Source organism: Crocodylus porosus, unplaced genomic scaffold, assembly GCF_001723895.1.
Source record: "Crocodylus porosus isolate Cpor-Errol unplaced genomic scaffold, CroPor_comp1, whole genome shotgun sequence".
NCBI classification, from domain to species: domain Eukaryota; kingdom Metazoa; phylum Chordata; order Crocodylia; family Crocodylidae; genus Crocodylus; species Crocodylus porosus.
Genome location: NW_017728933.1, coordinates 6,077,818 through 6,096,708, shown reverse-complemented (window position 1 = coordinate 6,096,708; position 18,891 = coordinate 6,077,818). Strand labels below are relative to the sequence as shown.

General features: G+C 48.5%; 2 long non-coding RNA genes across 2 annotated transcripts in view; one reads left to right on the top strand and one right to left on the bottom strand.

Annotated features, from left to right (window-relative positions):
* LOC109317315 overlaps nt 1-6,421 on the bottom strand; it is a 21,628-nt gene extending 15,207 nt beyond the window's left edge. Inside the window, exon 1 of the long non-coding RNA XR_002103023.1 lies at nt 6,350-6,421. This is a non-coding gene — a long non-coding RNA (uncharacterized LOC109317315). The remainder of the gene's footprint in view (nt 1-6,349) is intronic.
* Nucleotides 6,422-12,592: 6,171 nt separating this feature from the next.
* LOC109317436 lies at nt 12,593-18,239 on the top strand. The gene is made up of 3 exons (XR_002103048.1): nt 12,593-12,800; nt 12,912-13,070; nt 15,201-18,239. It is a non-coding gene; the product is annotated as an uncharacterized LOC109317436 (long non-coding RNA).
* The last annotated feature ends 652 nt before the right edge of the window (nt 18,240-18,891 follow it).

Sequence of the window (18,891 nt, the reverse complement as noted above, 5' to 3'; positions counted from 1 at the left end):
AGACAAGTGGCAGGCAGCGAGGCTGCTCTTAGGTACAAATGGAATTTCAATTTCTTCGTGCTTGCACAGAAGTTAGTTACTGCTTTATTTTGGACTTGAAGGGTTTAGGGAGATAGAGAATTAAGGCTACACAGAAGTGAGTTCCAGGCTCAGGCACCTGTGTACTTAATTGAATCCTAAAAATGAGTTAAAATGTTAAGCCTATTCCTGTCTACGATAATTGGTTGTCAGCCCGGCAGAGCCGACCTCTGTGCACGGTTATTGCATGCATTAACTCAGAGACCAGGCGGAGAGAACTAAAGAGCCAACAGAGGTGAGGATGAGAGGCAATGGTCCTGGCACCAGGCAAACCAGAGGTCTGGCGACACATGAGGGGTTTGGGCTCTTCAGGAGCTGGGTCCGCATAATTCACATGCGAAACAAGTTAGACATTTCCTGACCAAGACTCTGAGACAAAGCCATTGAGTTGACCCCACAATCTTGACTCTAAGATGCTTGGACTCAAAGAACTTCCATCAAACCCTAGGCAGAGTTTCCTCAACAGTTGGTCTTCAGACTTATCTTCCAGCCTCTGAACCTAGCCCACGTTTGGAAAAGGACCTGGATAACTTCCTGCCCTCCAAGAGTTAATGCCGATGCCACATTAAGGTGGGGCTTGAACCATGAGGGCTTGTATGCTTTGAAAACACAGCCCCAGAGGGCCCTTGGCAGAGCTCCAGAGCTGGGTAGTTGTTTTCTGTTTACCGAAAAAAAAAAGAGCTAATTCTATCTTGTGGAGGAGCTTTGTTATGAATCTTTTTATTAAAAGATAAAGGAGCAGGAAAAAAGCTTTATTTCCAGCCCTTTGCTTCTTCCGATCTAGTCTGCAAAGGGTCTCCCCCACCCTGGCTCTTCTCTTTATTGCAGGATTATAAACAAACTCTTTCTGTTGAGTTTTCTCTTTGGTTGAGCCTCCTTTTTTTTCCCTTTTCTTTCAAGACCACTTCATTGCCCCAGGCTCCTTCACTGAACTATTTATTCTTGAACATAGCCATCTCTGAAGGGTTCATGGTCGGCCCAAAAGCAGGGCATTTGTAGCTGCGGCGGCTCAAAGCCTGTTTCTTGTGCAGCTCAGGAACAGGAAGGAGGAGAAAGGCTTTTGGCTGAGGGGGATTGATACGTTTGCCCCCGGTGTAATGGCACCGAAGCCAATGAAATTAGGCGAGGATAAATTTGGCCTCAAATGAACACGCTGTGCAGGCTGGGACGTCTCACACAGAGCTCACAGTCATTCATCAAAGGTTTTCACAAGTAACAAGATGCTTTTGGAGCTCTTCTTTATCTTCTGGCTTTTGAACCTGTATGTCCACATTTTCGTGCCCTAACAGAGGAGCTAGAGTCCAGGGGCAGGCAATTATTTCGGGTGGAGGGCTGCATACTGAGTTTTGGCAAGCCATCGAGGGCTGCATGACAGGCAGCCCAGGGCAGATAAATATTAATTTTCTAAATTTTTTAGGGGCCCCATGGGCCGGATAGAACGGCCTGGCGGGCCACATCTGGCCCACGGGCTGCATTTTGCCCACCCTTGAGCTAGACACTCACTGTCATTTTAAACAGCGAGACTTGAGATGCTCCCCATATTTGCCCAAGTCCAGAAGTGAGGACTTTCACAAACACCACCAAATAGCTCAAGAGCTGGCAACACCAAGTTTCTGGAAATCTCCCTTCTGGCTTCCCCATTAACATTGCTTGAACTATTTATTTTAAATGAGAGGGGAAGCCATTCACTCTAGCTCACACAGATGTCTGGTAGACACACTGGCTTTAGACCAGGCACAGCAAGGACCTTGATGATTTAAACTTTAATGATGAAGTTTCCTGGAGAAGCAAGTCCTTTGCTAGAGGATGCTGAGCGTGTTTGCCAGCAGGAAACGAAAGCCAAAGAGACCCCCAGGGCAAAGATGTGTTGTAGGACAGATGGCAACATCAACAGAGGGGAAATGTCTAGTGCAAGAGGACACAACTCCAGTGTCTGTGAGAATCTGATAAAGCTTTGAGAGACAGTAATGAAATAAGGACAGTACCAAGTGACACACTGGGTCGCAGCCAAGATGTCGTCACAAGCAAACGATGGAGCAGCGAGTACAAGTGAGGAAATCTAGGAAGACGAGCATGTGAACTTCAATCTGGCCCGTTTCCTACTTTGCATCCATGCAGCACCCTGCTCATCCCTGCCAGAACACAACTTCCTCAAACAAGACAAAAGCTCACCTGATCGGGTTCATTTCTGAAAGCTCTTCCCTCCTGCACTATTCAGCTGGGAAGTTGGGGCATGGAAAGGGTAAAGAGTAAAAGCCTGGAACCATTTATTCCAGAAGAGTAAAAGGAGAGGGGACAGAACAGAACACAATAATGCAGTGAAGCCCAATTGATTGCTGCTCTTTCCCATTTCCTCCAACAGAAAAGCAAGAAGGCACGAAGTACAACTGGAAGGTGGTACGCTTCAAATGCTTTTTTTCCAACGCAATACATTATTAACTCAGGGAATTCGCTGATGTGGGACATTATGGAGGGCGAGCGGCTTAGCCAGTTCCACACAACTCTGATCTGAGGCAGCAGCAGCAGCAGCAGCAGCTCGAGAGAAAGCTGACTCAGTTAGCTTCAGTGCAAGTGTGGTAGTGAGGTACAGGTAAGAAGTTTCACCGTGGAATAACCCAAGGCTGATCCTATTGCTAGGCATTAGCACCAACCACAATGAGTGTTGCATCCCCTCACTGCAGGCCTGAATTTGGCACTATGGGAAGGCTACATCTTCCTTTGCTGTAGCCTGCATTGTAGGCGCTTGTACATGTTGCGTATCAGTTACGTGCACGTTACAAAACAGCATGAAAAATTGACATTTAATTTTAGTTTAGTGGTGTGAGCAAATACACGCTGACTTTTTTTTTTTTTTTTTTTTATCATGGTAGGTTTTATCGTGACAAGTTAGACCACCCCCAGCATGTTTGAGATGTACTGTGGCCAACTGTTCCAGCAGGTTTCCTTGTAGCATGATACTTCCGTCACACGTTGTCCCAGGGAAAGAAGTAACAAAGGGTACTTACCAGCAGCAGGAGACACAGGACAGCAGGGGTAGAATGAAGAGCTCGCATAGCTTGCCAGCCGCCTTTTTATCCAATTACGGCCGGCCGATGACATCAGCTTCAGATGCTGGCTGGCGAAAATAAAAATAGTGGCTGATGCCACGGAGAGGGGGAGCAGCACGGGAGAGGAGCTGCAGTTGCCAAAGAGAGAGGAAAGGTTCCTCCCCACGAGACTCGCAGAGCCTGACAAGCTGGGGGTAGACGCTGGCAGCGCAGGGCAGAGCACCCCGACAGAAGCACGCATGGGACAGTGAGGGAGCAACAAGCACACCGGCCACAGGGATGGAGCTAGAGCTGCACCCAGAGTCCTAGCAGACCCCAAGTGGGAGTGTCCGGATGACTGGGGCGAGGAAGAAGCCACACCAGGGGGAGAAGACCCCAGGAGAGCCCTGAGGGGTTTACAATCAGGGCGGGTATTGCCACCAGTCCCACCCAGGCTGACGGGAAAACGGGAGCGAATCCTGGAGGCGAAGGGGCAGAAGTAAAGCAACCTCCTCAGCTAGAGCCTGGGAAAAGACAGTAAGGGGGCAGAGTACAGCCACATCAGGAAGTGGCTCACTATTCTATGTTTTGTTATTGCATTTTATTTAGTTGCCCCGTGCGAAGGGGAATAGGGGGAGAGTGCAGGTATCCCCAAGGAACGGGGCTGAGGAGGAGCTTCGGAAGGTTTTTTTGTGTTTCCCTGAAAGAAGGGGTGGAGGCAAGGAGGGCCGAGGGAGCAGGCCCACACGGGTGAACGTGGCTATAGGCCACGGGCATCTAGACGCCAAGCCGTAGGGTGTTATCCCACTGGAGGGGACAAGGCCAACAGACGGAAGATGCACCGAAGGAGGTGTGAGGCTGGGGTATAGGAGTGGTGGAGCCCTGTGAATGACCGCCGGACGAACCATGGGCCACCGAGTACACTCGACAACCCATCCCACCTACCGAGAAACAACAAGTCGTGGCAGGAGAGAACGGGGGAGGCGACTCGAGGGGAAGACATCTACTTGGTCTGCAACACGAGTCCGTAAGGCGCTTTACGTCTAACACCAGAGCGAAGGTCGCCTGAGAGGTCGCCTGAGAGCGGCTATTCGAGGCCCAGTCGCCACACACATATTCTCACACTACCACGGGAGTGCCTAGAAGCCCAACCAAGATCAAGGCCCCACTGTGCTAGCTGCTGTACAAATGCATGGTGCAAGACAGCCCAGGGCCTTAAAGAGCATACAATCTAATTAAATCAGGCAGGCAGAGGGTGGGAGAAAGGAAGGAGTGAGCATCCCTATGTTAGAGGGGCAAACTGAAGATGATTTACCCCAGCAGGCTGTGGAAGAGCTGGCAAATGAGCCAGATCTGATGCAGCCCCACTGCTCTACCTGCATGGCTCCAGTCTGATCTGGAATCGCACCATTTTCCTCTCACATGCCTGTGCTCCTGCGACTAAGGAGGAATGGGCATCTTTCTAAAAGACTGCAGTTGTATGGCAGGCTGCGCAACTCCCCTTCTGAAACCTCAGTGGAGCCTTGAACTTCACCTGGCCTCTAGGATTTGGGCGCTAAGCCTTATTGATAATGCACTGTATACCAGAAGCATCCTGGATGACTGCCTGTAGCCCAACCACAAGGGGAAGGAAAGGACCCACGAGTGATCCATAAGGGTGTGAAGGAAGCCAGAGCGCTCACTCCCAGAGATGTGGCAGCCGCTGAATGCAATGGGGCTATTTATGCAGCCGTTTTGCTTTGTTTTGTCTAGTGCAACTGGCCATGTAATTAATTTTTATCTATGGAGCTCCTGAGACTCCTTTGGTCCTTTTATAATTAGGTGTCTCCATTTCAAGGACATCCAAGCCACGCACTAGAACTGAGCAGGCTGCTTATCTATCTCCCGACATCCTCCTCGGCCCCTTGCAGAGTCCCCGGCTGAAGGAGGACAGTCAGGTACCACAATCATGGCATATGTCATCAAAATTGCCATGAAAAACATCATGGCCTTCCTGGATGGACCTCAGTCCTGACAAAACCCTTCCCAGCCACTTCTAATACCAATCCTGACTCCAAGCCTTCTTGCTGTTCCTATCTTGGGCTCACCCATGTGGCTAGCAAGTCCAGAGGTCTGGCACCCCATGGCTATTCCAGCCTTTTTCCAACTCACAACTCCTGACCCACAGCTCTCCCCTCTTTTTTCATAGAAAATAGCCTCATGAGATATCTTCCAGTGCTATCTCATCTACTCCCACTCGCTCAAAGCAAGATCATCCCCATCTAAACCACAACGTTCAAGTGTTTGTCTAACCTGCTCCTCAAACTTCCCACGGCTTCTCTAGGTAACCTGTTCCCGTGCTTGACCAGCTACACAGTGAGAAAATTCTTCCCAATATCCAATATAATGTAAAACCATTATTTCCTGCCCTATTCCCCAAGGCCAATGAGAATAATCGTCTACCACCAGCCTCTTTAAAACCATCCTTCATGTATATGAAGACAGTTATTAAATCCCCCTGTGGTCTTCTCTTCTGCAAAGTAAATAAGCCCAGTTCTTCCAACCTTTCTTGTAAATCATTTCCCTCGGATCTCTAATTGTTTTTTTCTGTTTTCTTTCCAATTTCTGGAATATTGACTAGTGTTATGGGCCAAGTTCAACCTCAGGTGAAATGAATAGGGTATAACCACCTCCCTTCTCTCACAATTGTAAGAAATGCATAAGCTCCTATATGAAACACAGAGAGCTGAAACAATAGCGGCATTCTCCCAGAACACAAGCTTAGGTCCCCATTCCAAGGGGCTTCCATTACTTATTGTTTTAAGGCTTGTGTGTCCATTAGAGAGAGGCAGAAAGATACAAGACCTAGAAAAAAAAAACCACTACAAAATCCAGGATACAGCCAGTGTAACCAATGGTCCTTAGAAAATCCATGAGAGCAAGTGTGCGCATGCACTTTTTGGTTGGGAGCCGTCAGGAAAAGAGAGTTGGAACGGTGAAGAAAGCTAGTTTCTAGCAGTTTTATTTCTGCTGTTTTTGGGGAAACAGGACTTGGTATATTGCTTGCAAGCAAATGGGACTACCTAAGAGAGATGCTTGACGTGATCACCAGGAACAACCTGCAAGACCTCAATCTTTTGGTTAAGTGCTGGGCTCAAATAGAAGAACAGGGCCTAGCAACAGGGCCTATGCACCGATTTCCTGAAGAGGATGAACAGCCTCCTCGATTGCAAAACCATAGCCCACCCCCAGCTTCCAACTTCGACCAGCTCCTGGGGAGGAGGACACAGCTCCCGTTCTGCCTGGCACCCTGCCTGAAGGCTGTGATGTGGAGTGGAAGATTTCCTGGCGAGAGTCAGCACTTTCTCAGCCTACACTTGTTGGAAAGTTTAGCATTGCAAAACCTTCTCCCTGCATCCCCCTCTTCTCCTCCCCCTTCCCATAGCCCTGTTCACTAGTGACAGTCTATTCAGCTGAAATTTAATTAAAAGCATCTTCTCACAGGGGCTGCAGCCATCCAGAACCCAACCCACACGCTGATGCATGTGCTCCTGCCCTGCAGAAGTCCGCGATCAATTATCGAGAGCCTCCTTCTGACCACTGCAAAAAACAAACTGAACTCGGGGCAAGTAAGTGGGTGGGAGCTGTGCGCACGAATAGAGCCCAGGTTTGCAACACTTCAGGAAGTCCCAGTAGCTTTTCACAGAGCAACACAGGTCATTTCCCTTTATACTCCTCATTTATAAGGATTTTTAATGGCCTGGAGAAGAATTTTGTAAAGAGGGCAAGAGAGAAACACTGACGTCACCGTGCTCACAGCAAAACCCAGGTGGGAGGGCATAAGGGGGTCTTCTACAGAGTGCTTTGTTGGCAAAAAACAAAAAAATCCCATTGCTGTTAGCCTAGTTCCATCCCATCAGCAGGAGCAGCGCAGGCAGCATCATGCAGGCAGGGCTCTAGCATCTACCAGCACTGCAGACACGGGGTCGCAAGCAGGTCTGTACAACATGCAGCTGAAATGCCAAGGGATGCTGGCATCTTATCTGCCCTAGCCAGATGCTGGGGGAGCTGCAGTTGCAGCGGCCGTACTAGGACACACACAGAGGCACAAAAGGTTCTTTCCAATATCAGCTGCTATTCAGTGCATGCTCTCTTCCCCTTGTCCGTGGCTATGGCATGCCTGCTACTGCTCTCAGCCAATGGCTTTAGGGTTCAGCTCAAGGGTTGGAGGCCTGCGTTAGGTTCAAACCCCGTTGCTGGCTTCTGAGGCTCTTTGCTATGTAGACACAACACTGAGTAACCTCTGTACCCTTCAAACAGGTCCTCTCCACCTTGCCTGGAAGTATGAAGAGGTCCCCATGCTCAGCAAGGGAAGGGCAGACAGAGGAAGTTCAACCCAGCCCAGAGACTGGGCACGCGCATCTCGCGCTAGGTGTGCATGCCCAAATGTTCTGCTTTTCCACACCGCTGCCATCCCCTGGCAGGGAAGCTTTGCCAGCTGCAGAGACAGCAGCCCTTCCTCCTGAGAGCTTGTGTATGCAAGAGCAAGCCCACTGTGGCTTGCAGGAGAGGGGAGCAGCAGAGCCTGTCTGCAGTGCCAGGCAAGCTCCCACTTTGTCTCCATCCTTTAAACTCTTCTGACAAGTTAAAGGCTGCCAGTGCTCTCCTGTAACCAACTGGGAGGAGCTGTGGGCTTGTAGCTATACTGCACCACCACTTAATGCACAAGCTTCACATGCTGTCACTTCATAACAGCGGCAAATATATAGGAGAGGCCCCGCTTGGCCTGGCAGGGTGGGATAAATCTGCTATTTCTCCAATCTAGCCCCGTTAGAGCATCATTTGTCAGGCTGTCATCTCCGACCTGTTGGCCAAAACGGCTAGGAGTAAATCCACAAGGTGCAGAGTTTTGTGGGGGTAGCCAGGATGAGGACGGGGAAAGCAGAGGGACAGAGAGAAACGGGAGGGAAGGTTTGCCTCTTTCTCCACTACAGATGGCATCCTATGGACACAGTCTAACTGTCCACCTGCACGCACTAATGCAGGAAAATAGATGAACCCCTCTCACTACATGCATATGCCTACAAGCTCCCCTAGATATGCTCACACACGCACCTGCAGAAAGGCACACCGAGAAGCACGGGTTTTCCTTTGCCTCTTGGTGCTAGGCAGGATTGCTGTGAGCTACAGTAGCTGCCATGCTCCACCCCAGAGCCAGAGGGAGTGATGAAAGTCCTGCACAGCAAGCATACAGTTCTGGTTGAAATGAGAGATCTGCTTACATGGACAGGATTGCCACAGTCAGTGCCCAGAACATGCAGGGTGTATGCAATGGCAGTGCAAGCTACTCCTCCATGGCCCTGCTCAGCCTTCGGGCTACCTCAAGAAAGAAGGTATACTGTGTTTTGGCCTATCCAAACCTTCACCCCAGGGGGGTCATTTAGAGGAGCTGAGGGAGGTGGACATTGGGTTCTCCGAAAAGTGGAATCAGAACCTGCAAAATCATTTCACTCGGGGGTTTCAACTGATGTGAGACAAGCTGAGATGCAAGCTAGTGCCTACAGAAAATAATATTTAATGCCAGGCACCCCGCAAATCTACTTCATCAAATGAGAAGCACTCATTTCTCAGACACCCTGAGGTGACAGATTTGACTTGTTCAGCATGCTAAGAGTTAAAACTGGTTTGATTCATGCATTAAGAGGCTGAACTTAAAAGGAAGGCTTATCACTTGAGCTGGGCAGAACTTTTTGATGAAAAGCCCTTTTCACTTGTTGAAAACGACTTTGTTCATGATAAAACCATATTTTATTTTAGAAAACTGTGGGGTGGGGTCATCAACAATCCTTTGTATAAGGAAGGAGGCAGGATAGAAATGCATCATATACCCTAACTAAATCAGAGGTGCTTAAGCTCAAGCTCACTTCGCAGGAAACCTGGTTTGGGGCAGATCTGTTTTCCTGGAGAATTTGACCAAAATGGAGAAACAGTTTGTGCTCTGTAGGGGAAGGAATCCTTTCTGGACCAATTCGCACGCTTGCATCTGGGTGAGCCATTGTGTTTATCCACCTCTGCAGAACATTTGGAAAGATATAAAGGACCTCGATGCAACAAACCGATGAGATGCGCGTGATCTGAGCTGCTCCCTATCCTGACATCTCACAAACACTCCTTCTGCGACGCGCTAAGAGCGAGGTGAAAGCACTCGGCTTCCCGTTTTAACCTCTGATTAATGGGCCCGCACACCCGGCGCCCCTTCATCAGGAGACAAAGTGCCGAGGGCTGGTGAAGGGGGTAGCTTGGAGGAAGCAGAGCTGTAAATCTCAAAGATCATATTAGGTTTTAAAGTCGCCTTCTGCTGGCTGGACGCATCTCAATAAAGCTTGGAGATGTACTGCCGGTTGCCAATGCGTATACGGCGGCAGTAGGCGCAAGCCGCTGCCAAGCTTTAAAAGACCCCAGTTTGCTTGATCAAATGGACTTCCTTGGCTATACGTTCTAGGGGATGAGGAACATCAATGGGCCAGACTGACACGGCCCTAAATCAAGAGAAACTTCACTGCAAGCAGCAGAACTGCCCTACGCGAAGAGGAAAATCAAGACCAGCGAGCTAGAGCTGCAACCTAGGGAGGAGAGTGTAAATTTGATCTAACTCATTGGTATCGCTCCAAATCTACACTAGTGTCAGTGAGAACAGAATTTAGCTTGGGAACTTCTAATTGTTTTCCCCCCTTGGCTTCTCCAACACAGAGCCATGGGTTATGGCACTAGGAGACTGTATGCATGCATCAATATGGGCCAGAGCTTGAAGATAAATCAAGGCTAGATGTGCCACGAATCAAGTGCCAAACCAGAAGCCAGCTGGTCCAATGTGTTTTATGCCAGCCGTTCCCCTTGCAACACCCATGGCTGCACCCAGCAAGCCAAATCTATCCCCAAAGCTCGCAAAACCCTCTCCTGACTCCCGTGGGGTGCTGCCAATACGTTATACCGCCGAATGCAACTGTTAGGCTGAAACAATTGAGGACTGATTGCAGTGGAGCTGTGGGGGACAAAAAGGGAGGCTCCAGCCCATAGTATGCCATGGGAAGGGATCTCCATTCAGACAGACCAGACTCAAGAATAACGAGCACAGCACGGGTGGGCATGGCTCCTAGATCCTTGTATAACAATGGCCATTAAGCATCCAGTAGCACAATTGGGGCAGACTCTCTGCTTAGATAAAGGTGGAAGAGGCTCCTGCTCAATTGCCAGAGATTAATACCAGGGAGCTCTATCACCAGAGGGACAAGTGGAAAGGCAGGGAGGATTGTTCGGAGGAGCAAGGAAGGAAAAGAGAATTGCAAGAGTGAGGAGGAAGTGGTGCAGAAATGGGCCCGTATGTAGTTCAGGGAGAAGGGTGCATACCAACACTTGAGCCTCAGTTTCCCACTTTTCCATGAGCTGAGTCAAAAGAAGTTTCTCCCGTCTCTATTTTTTGCATGTTATGTCCTGGTCCCCCTACATATTTGTCCGTTCTGTATCTGCGGCGTGAACCCTGAGGACTGTCTCTTCTCTACATACAGCACCCACCATGATGGGACTCCAACCCTAACTGGGGACTTTGGGCGCTGCTAGGGTAATCCAGATGTTCACTCGGCACTGGGCACTGCTAGGATAATCCAGATGTTCACTCGGCACTGGGCGCTGCTAGGATAATCCAGACGCTCACTACTACACCCAGGCAGTGAGACTGCTGGAGGGGGTAAAGCACCAACTACAGAGCTCACTGCAGCCAGTGACAACAGGCAGTATTAAGGAGCTACTTGGCATGAGTCAACCACTTAATACAAGATCCCAGCCAAATGGAGCTGTTAAGTTATAACCCTGGGGTTTAAAGAGCCAGAAACTGACACCGAATGCTGAGATATTTAGACAGCTTCTTAATCCTCAATTCTGCACTGGAAAGGATGGTGCCCCCGAGATGAAAGGGGCAAGAGATTTAGGGCTCTGTGAAAAATCCAAGTCTTGCATAGAAGAGAAGGGATGAATAATTTAAGGGCAGGTCCAGCTCTGGGAATTCAGCAGGTGTTTTTGCTGAACTTGTTAGCCTTCCTGGGGATGAGCAGAGGGGATCTGGTTGCCCTGCCTTAATTAAATCATAAGAGAAAATGATGGAGTGGATAAAAGAGAAAGCGCAGAGTGGCTGAGAGCCGCTAAGAGTCCGTGCTAATGACAGCTGATTCCGCGTTAGCATGACTGCTTTTGGTGAGCAGACAAAATGTGCTGAAGCACAGGCTTTTGTCAAGCGGGGCCCAAGCACAGCTGTGAATAATTGAACAATATTCATGTCAGAAGAGTCAGCAATTTATCGTTGGCTTCCTCCGCACTCCCTGAAGAAGGCGAATAGCTTTCAGAGAGCAAGAGGAGGAAATGAGAGAGAACTAGCTCTGGTGCTTCAGGCAGAGGAGACAGCAAAGGGAGAGGCTGTGGTCTTTGTACACCTGGAGGGGATTGTGTACGGTGCAGATGGTCTCACATACACACAGGCTCGTGCTTACCAACAGTGTTGCACAGCTTCCCACCCACAACTGCACACAAACACAGATGAATCAGAAACAATCTCATACCTACATGGAAACACAAGCTCACCTGCACGTGCAAGCACGCACTGGCATATGGTTTCGCATCCACACACATGGATGTACACAGGAGACCCAGTCATCCACAAACGCAAAAGAATCACGTATGATCTCACACATACACCAGCATGTATACAGGCAGACATGCATGTACACGACATGACTGTGCATCTGCACACCCAGCGACACGCACAGTTACATACACATGCACAGAATGACACACGGTCTCATGCCACACACAAACAGCTGCATGCAGGGGTATCAGCATGCACGTGTGTGTACATGCAAATCCTCCACAGTCTCATATCCACACAGACACACACTGAGGCATACCCCAAAAGATGCATTCATGCAAACAGTAGCACATGGCCTCACACCCACACAAATCCTGGAGCTTACACAGTCTCCCTTGCACTCCCTTCCCATACACACACACTTGCACACAGCTCCTGTGTCACCATTCAGGAGCTGCCCACCCCCGCTGTAGCTCGTCTACCCTGTACTGCAGTATGCAAGTGTAAGGAGCTGGACCAGCTGGGAGAGAAAGGCAGATGAGAAGGGAGTGGGGAGAGGTATTTGTTGTGATAGCAGCTTTTAAAGCCCTGTCATTTTTCCTTCCCCTTGTAAGGTCAGACACAACTGACCCTATTAACACCAACCTTTGGTGGAGAAAATTGCCTTGCAAGAAGGTGATTCTCAGGAGTGACACTGCATTGATTGCATCGACTGTCCCACGGCTGTCATTTAGGGGCTGTCAGCTCACCAGCTCCTAAGGCTTTATCCCATGTCATGGGAAACATGCCCCCCCAGGCGTGACCTATTGGGCAGGCAAGCACAAGTCTATTACTTAACAGATCTCATCGTGATAGCGACTGCAACACCCTGCAGTTAATGAACAGCAGCTGCGCAGCAAGCTTGGCGGAGAGAGGGTGACCCAGTGGAGGAAAGGACAGAAGCCAGATGGAACCAAGCTTTAATTTGATGGGATAAAAATAGATCAGCTTGTGTTTTTCTTTCACAATGAATTGTGTGCGCGCAAAAGGTGCCCAGATTGACAGCTCGGGAGAGCAGAGACCTCTGCACATCCACTATCCAGGTGCGGTGGTAGGAGGCGCTTTCTCCTTGCTGTTCTACCTGAAATGACCCTAGCTTTGGGGCGGAGAGAGAGAATCTGGCTCTAATACCCAATCCATCCTTGCCCTTTCAGCTGAGGCTACCAGCAAGGAGAGCCACACAGACAGAAGTAGAGGCACACATCCCAACCCCAGTCTCAAACATCCGTGCACGTGGAAGACATTTGGATATAGCAGCTGGGCTTCTGGCCTTTAAAAGAGCTCAACTAAAACCTCATATCCAGGCTGCTCGGGTTATCAAGCCTAGTTCATAATACCGCCACATTGGCTATAAACAAGTTTGTGGTTTGTTTGGGGATTTTTTTGGTTTTTTTTTAAACAGGGAATTTGTTTTAAAGCACTTTCCCCTCCCCCCTGCCCCCAACTAAAATTCCTTGCAATTTTTTTTTTTAAAGGGGAAAAAAATAGCCTAAAATGCTGGAGGATTTTTGAGGTTTTTTTCAAAGATGGGTTGTCAGAAACGAAACCAGAGTTTTGGGGGGTTTTTTGCCAAACAATTTTTACGCTAAATGTTGGTACTTTGTTTTGTTTTTAAACAGCAAGCTTTAAAAAAAAAATTAAAACTGTGGGAGGGGTTTTAGCACCCTGCAAATCCAAGTCTGCTGCTGGGAAGAGGAGGAAGAGAAAGAACGAACCACAAGGTAGATGTGCATTAAGCAACATGCCTAACAACTGGAAGGCACTAAGATACCCCAATGATGTGAGCAATTTAAGAGCCTGTAGAGATCAGAGCAGGAAAGAGCACAGTAATAACACCCAATACCTACATGCCAATCATCAGACCAGAAGTAGATCTGCAGAAGAGCTCAGCTCCCTATCGGGACCCCAGACAAGGGGCTATGTCCTCACTCGAGTGCACCACCACAGGTGCATGCTGGGGCACTGAGCTCTTCTGAAAGTCCACCTGACTTGCCACTTGCCAAATGAGGTACACTTTGAAAGCTGGGTTTCAAAAATGGGTGCTGCCTTCTTTTGCAAACCTAGCCTCCTAAAGTGGTGTTTTCAGTCCAATCCCTCCCCTTCTGAGCCAGTCAATCCCGCAGCTACTTTCTGCTATGCGATGGAGCATGCATCTCACCAGAGCATTGTCTGCCAAGCACATTTGTAAATCTGCAGTAATAATAGTCAGAACAATAGTAAATCTTGCCTGAATGTTCCAGGCTGACACTTCTCCTGCATACCTGAATTTGTTTTTCCCTGAACATTACAGTTTTTAAGTAATATCTTTCCCCCACCCGCTCATTCTTGGTACTTGATGCTGTGACAGCTGAAAACAGCAGAGAGAAACAAAGAGCAGTTCAGCAAAAGGCTGGGGTGTGCAGAGTTGAAGCATGCGGGAGAGGTCCCTATGAGGAGCCATCACCCAGCTAACCTATCCTCTGAGCAGCTGTCCAGGATGATGCTTCACATTACTGCAACAAGGAGGCCACACAAGGGCAGACTTGCACCAGCACCTGCAAGCAGCTGCTGAGAGTCCAGCTGCCTGGGGTCTTTCTTTCCTCCTGTCCTGGGGAGCTGACACAGGGAACGTTTTCTCATTGGAAAGCCAGGACCCAGCGCAGCCAAGTTAGCTTGCTGGTGCCATAAGTCAAATTTTCAATGCAAAACTAATTAAGTCATTAAAAATAAATGTGCGATTTTTCCTTCCTCATTTTCAAGGGGGCTAAGGGTTGGGGTTGCTAATCGACTGCTGCTTTCCTAGGTCTCCCACACTGCGCTGCTCTGAAATGCGTCATTTTATTTGTCAGCGATTCTCAACTAGTATTTCATTACAGAACCCAGTGCTCGATTTCCCCTTTATCCAGGGACAGGGCAGCACTACCAACTGAGGAATAAAACAGAAGAGTATAGAAGTGCTAAGCAGACACAAGGAGAAGGTTGGAAGAATTGGGTTTATTTAGTCTAGAGAACAGAAGACGAATGGGGAATTTCAAAACCTTCCTCAAGTATGAAAAGGATTATTATAAAGATGATGTAGATCAATTATTCTTCCTGCCCCAGGGGACCAGCCAAGAGGTAAAGGACATAAATTGCAAGAAGGAAAACCAAGTTAGATATTTAGAAGAATTTTAAAAACATGAGCGTGGCCGAGCACTGGAACAGATTAGAAGTATTGCACTCAGGCATTTGTCTGGGGGGGACTTAGACAGGGACAATCCTGCCTTGAAGACAGAGTTGACCTCCATGACATCTCAAGGTCCTTTCTAGCCTTACTTGTCCCTGATTCTTTGATAGGTAGATGTGGAATCATCTATTCCCCAGGTGGGTCTTGTGCTGGTTTCTAATTGCAACATTTAATATCCTTTTGCAATATTTTTTTTTGCTGTCGTTATTCATGACAGCCCTGGATTTTTTGATTGCAGAAATATCCAATCCCATGTTGAATCTTGTTAAGCTCTTGGCCTCAATGACCTCCCATGGCAATGAGTTCCATGATTTAATAATGACTATTTAATGTTAGGCTGGCAGCAAAGCAATATTTGTGGAACAGCCCTTCTGATGGGAACTGGAAGCAAACAATGGCAGTGGAAGGCCTGAGTTGGAGCCAATTGCTCCCAAGGCATCAGGCCCTTGGCGCGAATCTCCAGCTGTGCAAGTGATTCCCTGCAGCTTTTGGCTTCAATCACTTTTTGGGTGTTTTCCTGCCTCCAAAACAGAAACAACGGCACTTCTCTGACTTTCCTGGGTGCTCTGGGACCCTCGTATTTAAACGTCCTCATCTTTGGCTAAAGGCTCCCACAGCATCTGGTGCACAGGGTCAGCCCTATGGCTGGGATTAGAGAGCCTTGCTCACTGCCAGAACATGATGCACTGCACGGTCGGTGGAAGAGACTCGGGAAGACTGGATTTCATGACTTCCCATCACACGTGGGGACCAGTGCAGCTGGAATGACCTTTGCTAATGGCACCTCCCGATGGCTCTGTGCAAGTTTGAGAAATGCACAGAAAAGATGGCGATACTGGGAGCAGGATCTTTGGGGGGTTTCAACTGAGAGTTTGTTGCCATAGGTCTGGGCTTAAAGCTCACAGGGTATTTGAGTAGCAGCCTCTTGTGGCCAGGAACGATGGCATCTTCTCCCTCTTGAGGGACCGCCTCTCGAGTTTAAAGCTGCCCATCACCCCCGCCGCTGCCCCCAGCTGCTGCTGTCCTAACACCGCTGCCTGCCTTAATCACGGGCACAACTTTTAAATAAACTCCTCTCTGGAAATGTTTTCCCTGCTTCAATCAATGTGCGCATTAAAAATAAACCCTAGCTCTCTCTCTTTAGATGCGCCCAACCACTTAGCGGAGAGTGTTTGTGGTTTTCCATTTCCTGGCATGATTTAGGGGGGATAATCACGGAGCCTGGGGAAATAATAAAGCCAGAGTCTTGATTTAGGATCAAAGAGAAAGGCCAGCCGTGTACTCACACCGGCCTGCTGCAAGCAAAGCCACACAAGGTGGAGCAGCCCTCCAGCATCTGGGAGAGTGCCCTCGGCTCTCACGCTGATAACACAAGCCCTAGAAAAGGCTGTTTCAATCACAGACTGCAGCAAATCAAACTAACAATCACCACTTGGCTGTTTCTATTGATCGTGTCAACAGGAAAACAGTGTGTGCAGAGCAGGCGAGGCCTGAGCAGAGCCGGGCACATTCGAGTGTTAGCTGGAAAAGTTACAGAGCCGGGCAGGGGAAGAGACCACGCTCCAAGAAACTGTCAAGCCTCCAACTCAAAGCACGTTTTCCTGAGCTGTCTGCAAAGCCCAGCCTAGGACGGCGCAAAGATTATGTGCTCAGCTGCCACAATAGCCGGAGCTGGGAGAATTGTAGGCTCAGGCAGAGGGACTCGAGGAGAGTCCATGATGGGTGCAGTTCAGGGCAGGAGGGTACAATAGGAAAGCACAGGACTCAAAAACCTGGGGGTGCTACTCCTCGGGGGGTGAGGTACTGCTGCAAAGCAGCCAGGGAGATTTTCTTATCACTCAATGTAATGCCAGGATACATCAGAAGTCACCTGCCCTTCACTTTCGTAACTGCCTACAAACTAATCCCAGGATTAGTTTGTGATTACAAAGTGCTTTGAAGATGAAAAGCACAGGAGAAATGATAATTATGCAGTAAACAAGAATAAAAAAACCCCCAACAACAACAGTCACTAAGAAGTATTTGGGAACGACAGTGCCAGAATTTCAATGGAAAACTCCCCACTGGAACCGGGCAAGCTCGTTAACAGCAACTTCGTTACAGCTGAGTTTCAACCAGAGTGCACCATGTCCCTTCAACTCTGGCCCAAAGGCTGCTTTCTGCTTGGCTGCTACAGCCGCAAACCCAGCCACTGCTCCCACATTCCCCGTCAGAGGACCCCGACCTGCTTCACATTCCTCCTTGCTTTTCCAGACCTGGACACCTGAGCCCATAACTCTGCCAGGGTCCCTCAGGCCTGCTCGAGCACATCCTTTGCTATTCTGGCTGCCCAGAGCACCGTAGCGGCAGCCCGTGCGTCCATGCAGAATTCAATGGATGCAAATGAAGGCGGGATGTGGCCCAGGGTGCATGCAAAACCCCCAGTCTATTCAGGTTTTTCAATTCCAGGTGACAAGCTGCTCGAGACAAGGACACTCTGGTTTCTTCTGTGTTTGTACAGCCCCTAGCACAATGAGGTCTGATCCATGAATGGGGCTCCTACTACTACTACAGCAGCAGCAACAACCATAACGGTGATGATAATTATAATAGCAATAATGAAATGCCACCACCAACAGCACCTGCTGCCATGCTAGCCAAATGCCTCTGTAAAGTAAGAATGAAGGAAAATGGAATTGAGGTCCTGAGGGTTTAGCATTGCTTCCTGCAGCACCATCTAGTCAGTGAATAAAAACTGTGGCTCTGCACAATCAATAAACTGTTAAAAAGAAGGGAAGGAAAAAAAAAATCTTAAAATTTAGTTTATGGGACAAGGTCTGGAAATACACAGTTGGGAAGTGAACTGCGGAGCCTGCAGGAAATACTATTAACATGACTCTGGTGTTCCCGGGGAGATTAATATTAATGGCGATATTAATGCCAACAAACATCAGCCTCAATATTTTGAGACATCTTATAAATGGCCTTAATAGGTGATGACAGGCGGGCGATTTCTGTACAGAATACAATTGTTTCTACTTAACGTGATAGATAAGGAGAGAAGGCGAACCATTCGGAGATCATAGCTCTCCTGTCTCTGCCTCTCACCATTTTTCTAAACTATCTTCTATCTGTAAAGCTCCCTCCACCCAGCTGTTCCCAACCACTGCCCAGAGATGTTAAGAGGTCTACAAGACCTCTAGACAGGACATAGCTTTGCCAACCACAGATATTCAAAAATCATGAGTCGGGTCCCCCAAAGTCACAAGGTAGCTTTAACAATTGTCCGGGGGGGGGGCTCACAACTGGAGAGACTTTTTAAACTTTTTCCTTTGGCTTTTTGGTAAATTCAGGTCTCATCTTCAAACTTTTTATGAAACCATCAGGGCTAGAAGCTTACTTTAAAAACAGGAGAGCAGACAGTCTCATGGAAACAGACAACTTGAAGCCTTGGGACCGCGAGGCATGGAATAAAAACGTGAATGCTGGCAAGACCCAAGTCGTAAAACAGCTCAGACTTAATTTGCAGGATGGCGTGTATTTAGTGAGAGTTGTTTGGATACTAATGCGTTGGTAATTTTTCTATAAGGCTCTTTAACCTTAAAGGGGAGAATACACAGAGTATAAGGGAGAGCATACCCCTTTAAATAATTTGTGACTCAACTAGTGGTGCTTGTTGCATTCTAAATTTCGCTAACAGCATCAAGACGTGGCATGCTTAGCTATATTCAACAAAAGTGATCATTTGGATTAGATTTCCCCCCCACGGTGTCTTCACATTATTTGTATTGTGTAAAAAGCAAAGGATATGAAGGAGAAAGAACCAGGACTGGAATTCAGTGCTCACCTGGAGCAGGTCCTGGATGCTGTCTGCCCGGGAGAAGGATCTCTTTTATCCCTTGCCAGAAGAGAGATACTGTGAACTCAGCACAGGGCCAGCATCCCCAGGA